At 34.1% G+C, this 5,734-nt stretch overlaps 1 long non-coding RNA gene across 1 annotated transcript; it reads left to right on the top strand.

Moving 5' to 3' along the window:
* The first annotated feature begins 1,027 nt into the window (after positions 1-1,027).
* LOC132611045 (uncharacterized) lies at positions 1,028-3,771 on the top strand. Its single transcript, XR_009571440.1, has 3 exons — positions 1,028-1,206; positions 2,041-2,092; positions 3,400-3,771. It is a non-coding gene; the product is annotated as an uncharacterized LOC132611045 (long non-coding RNA).
* Positions 3,772-5,734: the final 1,963 nt, after the last annotated feature.

Below are 5,734 nucleotides of genomic sequence, written 5' to 3'. Positions count from 1 at the left end.
TCACACATTTGTACAGCTCACTCTTATAAATGCCACATAAGCTAGGTCAATGGTCAAAGGGGTTTAAAATACTCTGCTTTAAAGGGTAGAGGGGTTTAGTTGGCAAACTTGTAAGTACGAACACCGACATGATAAAACTGAACAAGTACAGGGGTCTCTCAGACTATTCTGCACGAAGGCTACTGTTTTGAATACTATTATTATTGAATATAACTTTATAGTATTTGATCATTAAATTAATACTATTTGACATGTATAGGCCTAAATGACTTTATAACTAATTTTAGTAACACAGTTAGGAATGTCGGTGAAGTTTATGCCCCGGTTTTATATTTCACAGCAATTCATGTCCTTTGAATGTTGACTTTGCTAGAATGTCTTACACTTTTCCTTCTGTTGCAATGTTATAGCCCGTATTTCGTACGTTTGGATATTTCAAGGTCGTCGTGGAGAGTTAAGGGCGAGACCATTTTCAAAACTTATTTTTGTATACAAGTTGGTTATGAATATTATTGGACGGAAATATTGAGAAAGGTTAAGGGCAAAAAGGAGAAATTGCAAAATGGTAAATGGTAATATTGAGGAAAGTCGAGGGGCTTAAGTGTATATACATAGGTAAATGGTGGACAAAATAAAAATAAGACATATGGATAAAGCTTATGAGATAAGCTAAGTGGTCATCCTTTTATTTAAGAAAATTTCAAGAAAATGGAGGAAAACTCTAGGCAAAGAAAGAAAGGGAGGCATGTGGTTATTTCATATTAAGTGGGGGCTAATTGTAAATAATAAAAACACATGGGGCCAAGGCTTTCATAAGAAGACAATTAGTCTTCTTTGACCAATATGGGAAAAATTCAAGAAAAAAGGAAGAAATTCCTAGAGAATTCTAGAGAAAGAGGGCATGTGCCCCTCACATGATATATATATATATATATATATATATATATATATATATATATATATATATATATATGATTATTGGTCATATTCTTACAAGAAAAGAAGACTTGAAAAAAAAAAAAAAAGGAGAGAAGAGAGGGGTTCGGCCAAACATGGCTATAAGGAGAGGTGATCAAAAAATTATTTTCTTCCACTTTTCCTACCTAATGGAAGGTCCCCTACAACTTGGAGTAAGTGTTGAAGCAAGTAGAAGCCTTTGTGGTGTCATGTACCAACCCTACACCAAGAGGGAAGTTGAAGAAAAAGGTAAAGTTTCATCTCTTTTGTGTGTTGTGGATGGTTCATATATGTTGTAGGTTGAAGAAATGAATGAACTAAGTGAAAATATGTGAGTTGTATGTTGGTCGAAAATATGTGTGGTATTGGATTGATCTTATGTAGTGTGTTTCTTGTTGTTGTAATGTATAGAAAAAAAAGATGGAAAATTCATGGAAATATGTATGTAGTGTTGTGGCCGGAAATGGTGATGTTTTGGTAAGTTATGATGAATTGATTTCATTTGATATTCTAGTTAATGTCGTTGTGAATTCCATGAAGTGAAATGAGAATTTAATGGCTAGAAGTGAAGTTGTGATTGTTTGTGCATTATGGAAAGAGTTAGTGTGACATTGGTATGGTTTCTTATGGGTGATAATGTGTAGGATATAAATATAATGCATGAACTTGAAAGTGGGACATTTGTTGGAAGGTTGTAAGTTGGGTTGTGGTGGTTAAATTGAAAGAAGGAATTAAGTTGTTATTGTTTTTGTTAAATTTGGAAAGTGTTGGACGAAGTAGTATGTTGATTGAGTCGTTTTGAAAGTCATGTGAATTGAATTGAAATGAATTGAGTTGAATTGAATTAAATTGAATTGAGTAGAATTGAATGTTGAAGTGTGGCTAGAATAATTGCTAATATTGTTGATGGTTTGGCCGAGTTGAATTCTCGGGTTTGTTGTTGTTGGTTTGGGCCGAGCCGTATTCTCGGGGATGGCGCATTTACAGGGGAAATGCTGCCAAAATTTTTGTAGACAAATGTTTATTCAAGATTGAATTCCTAAAAGCTCTAATCAATATTTGGTAAACATGACCAAATTGTAGATTTTGGCGAATTTGCAACTTGAATTTGGAGAAGCAAAAGGGAGCGGAAAAGGTATGTAAGACTTCTCCCTTCTTTCTATGGCATGTCTTAGATGTAATATGTTGGCTAAGAACCTCGGAGACCCTTCTACCCTCCAGAATCCGCATCTAAAGTTTCCCCTTTTTCATTCAGTAGAATTGAATTAATAATAATATAAAATGTTGGAAAAACTTCCTAAACCTCTAGAACTTGCATTAATAGGTCCCGACTACCTTAAAACCCTCGCAAGTGACGCCATGAAATGTAATGTACGTAAATTTGGTACGCCGCCTCATTTGACCCGAGGTGGGCCCATTGTTCCCGGATTGTCCTTATTGTTCCGCTTAACTTACCTTGAAGTTAAATCCAAAGGAAACCTTTGATCCTTATTCCGTTATCAAATGACAAGTACTATACCTATTCTAACGAGAATACTTCTATGACGATAATGATAACGATGAGGTTAGAAAAGAAAATATGCCTATGATAAGTACGATAAGAATGATTCCATGACTAAGAGTCTTGAGCTAAGAATCCTATGTGAATATGAAAGTGTTATACTAGCTCTTGAACCTCACTTTTATTCCTTAGCTATGACACTAGTTTCTAAAAGACTTCAAAGCATATGCGTTGGCGGTTATAATGTCCATGATTGCATTCTGTGCTCTCTCTTAAGGCTATTTTCCGTTGGTAGTCTCGCCTTAAAATACTCGTTCCTTCAAGGTGAGACAAAGTGACCATGATTATTCCATAATGTAATCGGAGGTCACCGACCTTACGTCACTTCGATGGACACATGACTTTCTTTGGGCTCTCATGCATGCCAATTGTATGACATATGTATATGAATGTGAATATGTATATGTATATGTATATGGGGAAAAGGGGAAGGGCCACTGTTATATCACCACCTGATTCAGCTGAATTTCGTCCCGGACGCGGGATGCCCGGACGCGGGATATGGGAGAGCCGGATACGGCGTCTGTATATGCGATATATATATAATATGTTGGGACACTGTTGGGGAGGGGGGTGGGAGAGCCGATGTACTCGGCGTCTGTAAATGTAAATAAAGGACACCGTTTTCTGAAACGTGCTGTTTTCTGTACATGTAAATAAGAAGTACTGTTTTTCTGAAAAAGGGACTAAGCATGCATGGCATCTGCCTGAAAGGCATTCATATGTACATGTTACTTCTGTCCCAAGATAAGCTCCATATGTCTATTCTGTTATTATTCATACTGTATATTCCTTTATTATGTCACTATTCATGTCTTACATACTCAGTACATTACTCGTACTGACCCCTCTTCTTCGGGGGCTGCGTTCATGCCGCGCAGGTACACCAGATGAGCCACATCTAACATAGAAGATGTTCCAGCGGAGTTGGCAGGCCCCACTTGTTCTGGAGTGCTGCCGAGTCAGAGTATCTGAGCCATGATGTCTGTTTGATGTTAGAGGCTTTGCAAACAGAGTCATGAGTATAGAGTGTCAGCTTGGTAGACGACTTCACCAGTCAAAATGTTATTACGTTTCATGTCGCGGGCCCCATATGCTAATAGTCATTACTTATGAAAAAAAAAATTGGAGAGCTTACTATGTATTTATTTCTTAATTGATACAAGAGTTTATCTATGTAATAAGAGTCAGCGGGTTCGCTCGGCTCCAGATATGGGGTCGGGTGCCCATCACACCCTAGTAAAGTCGGGGTGTGACATGCAGGTCTTCAATGAAGGCCGTAAGAGCTGCGAAAAACAAATAGCTACTGAAGATTTTAGCCAAAAAAACAAACTTTGTTGGTAATGACTCCCTCTCTTCTTCTTTGTCCCACATTTATTTTTCCAGATTTAAAAAAACATGCCACATAGAAGAATCCTTGCCCATCCTTGTATTTTCATTGCGTTTTAAGCTTCATTTTCCTATTTTGTCAACCCGATTTTATACCATGTTATTTATTTTGCCTACTCAAGTCTATTTCCACTTTATGCATGCATTACGGCCTTGGGGGATATATATCTTTGTTACATTTTCCCTTCTTTAAACTGTTACAAGGACATTAATTTGTTATATGTATTTTTTCTTCTTTAATATGAGCTTTAATAATTGATTGTGATATACGAGCAGTTGACATGACTAACTATGAAATATCAAATAACTAAGAGCTTATTGTTGTTAACTGAGTAGAACTACTATGATGATATTGCTTACGGATATTATAGATGCCTTTTCGATTGACACAAAATTAAGACTGAACAACGAAAATGGAGTTCTTTTTTCTTTTGATTTGTATTGTGTCTATTTATATATTTATATACTTTGCATTACATCTTCATGTTATTTGAATAGAAGAAAACTTTAGAAAAACACAGTTCTATTGTCTAATATAAATATACCAAATACTTGAAATACATGTGTTTACTAACAAGTATCTAAAAGATTCATGTATTAATTAAAGTTACACTCATACCCTTTTTGAAAGGTGGTTGAGGGATTGAGGGCGCTTTAGGTGGAACCAAAATATATTTTCTTAATAAAATTAAAAAAAAAAACAAGTCAGATACTTATATAAGCATATTTTAAAATGTAAGTACATGTTTTAAATTTTTTAAACATATGCATGTTAAAAATCAATGTTTGTGTACGTTCTTTTCTTTATTTACATGCTTTGCAAGAAACGATAAGACATGTAATTTACTCTTTTATCTACTTATTCAAAAAATCAAATATACCATATTTAAAATCCTAAAGGGTTAAAAATTATAGAAAAATACAAGACTATGAATGTCAAAACTAATAAAATGGGTTAGCACTTGGAAATTAAATTATTTGGATTAAAAAATTAGAAAAAAAATTAAAGATATTTTTAATATAGAAAATTATATTTCATATTTGTCTTTGTATTCAATATAAGAGTGTTGAAGAAGTGTCAGATACATAAACTACTTTTCTTTCTACCAACGCAAATGAGGTATAACTAAGGATGACAAAGAATCTTTTTTTTTTTCTTTTCCCCTTCTGCCATAATGAATGTGGATATGTGATTAATGTGTATTAAACTTAATTACTATCAAAAGCGGGAAAAAAAATGCTCTCTTTAATTTTCCCTCATCAAAGAAAGGAGTTATTTTTTGAAAAGTTATTACCCCAATTTATTTTTAGTAATTACTGCATCAGTGTTGAAATTATCATTGTATTAATGTTGTCAAACTCTTCCATTGCCCTACATATTAAATATATATTTAAAGGCAAAAACTGATCCAACTCTTGGTACCTTTTTACTTCTTCTAAACTACATGCACATATTCTTTTCGAAAATTCAATTCATTATGGCTTTCGGATAATCTCTATAAGATGAAAGTAGATAAATACCACATCAGTCACTAAATGGTATCATGAATTATCTTTTACATTTCAATTTGCGTCGTGAGCTTTAATTTTTTTTTCTATGACAAAAGTATGATCTCCGCGGTAATATTTCACTTTTGCAGCTTAATTCCCTCTTCTTGCAATTCTCTCTTAAACAAATACCGGTATAAGAATGAGAATTGAGATATGAGATCTCTTATATTAATGGATTTTTTGCAATGCAAATACACATTTCAATGAAAATAGATCTCATTCAAATGCATTTCACTAACTTTGAGTTTCGTGCATAACTATGTTGGAATATAATTC

This window comes from Lycium barbarum, chromosome 9 (genome assembly GCF_019175385.1).
Source record: "Lycium barbarum isolate Lr01 chromosome 9, ASM1917538v2, whole genome shotgun sequence".
NCBI classification, from domain to species: Eukaryota; Viridiplantae; Streptophyta; class Magnoliopsida; order Solanales; family Solanaceae; genus Lycium; species Lycium barbarum.
The sequence above is the reverse complement of the archived record's forward strand: the minus strand, read 5'-3'. Positions and strand labels throughout refer to the sequence as shown.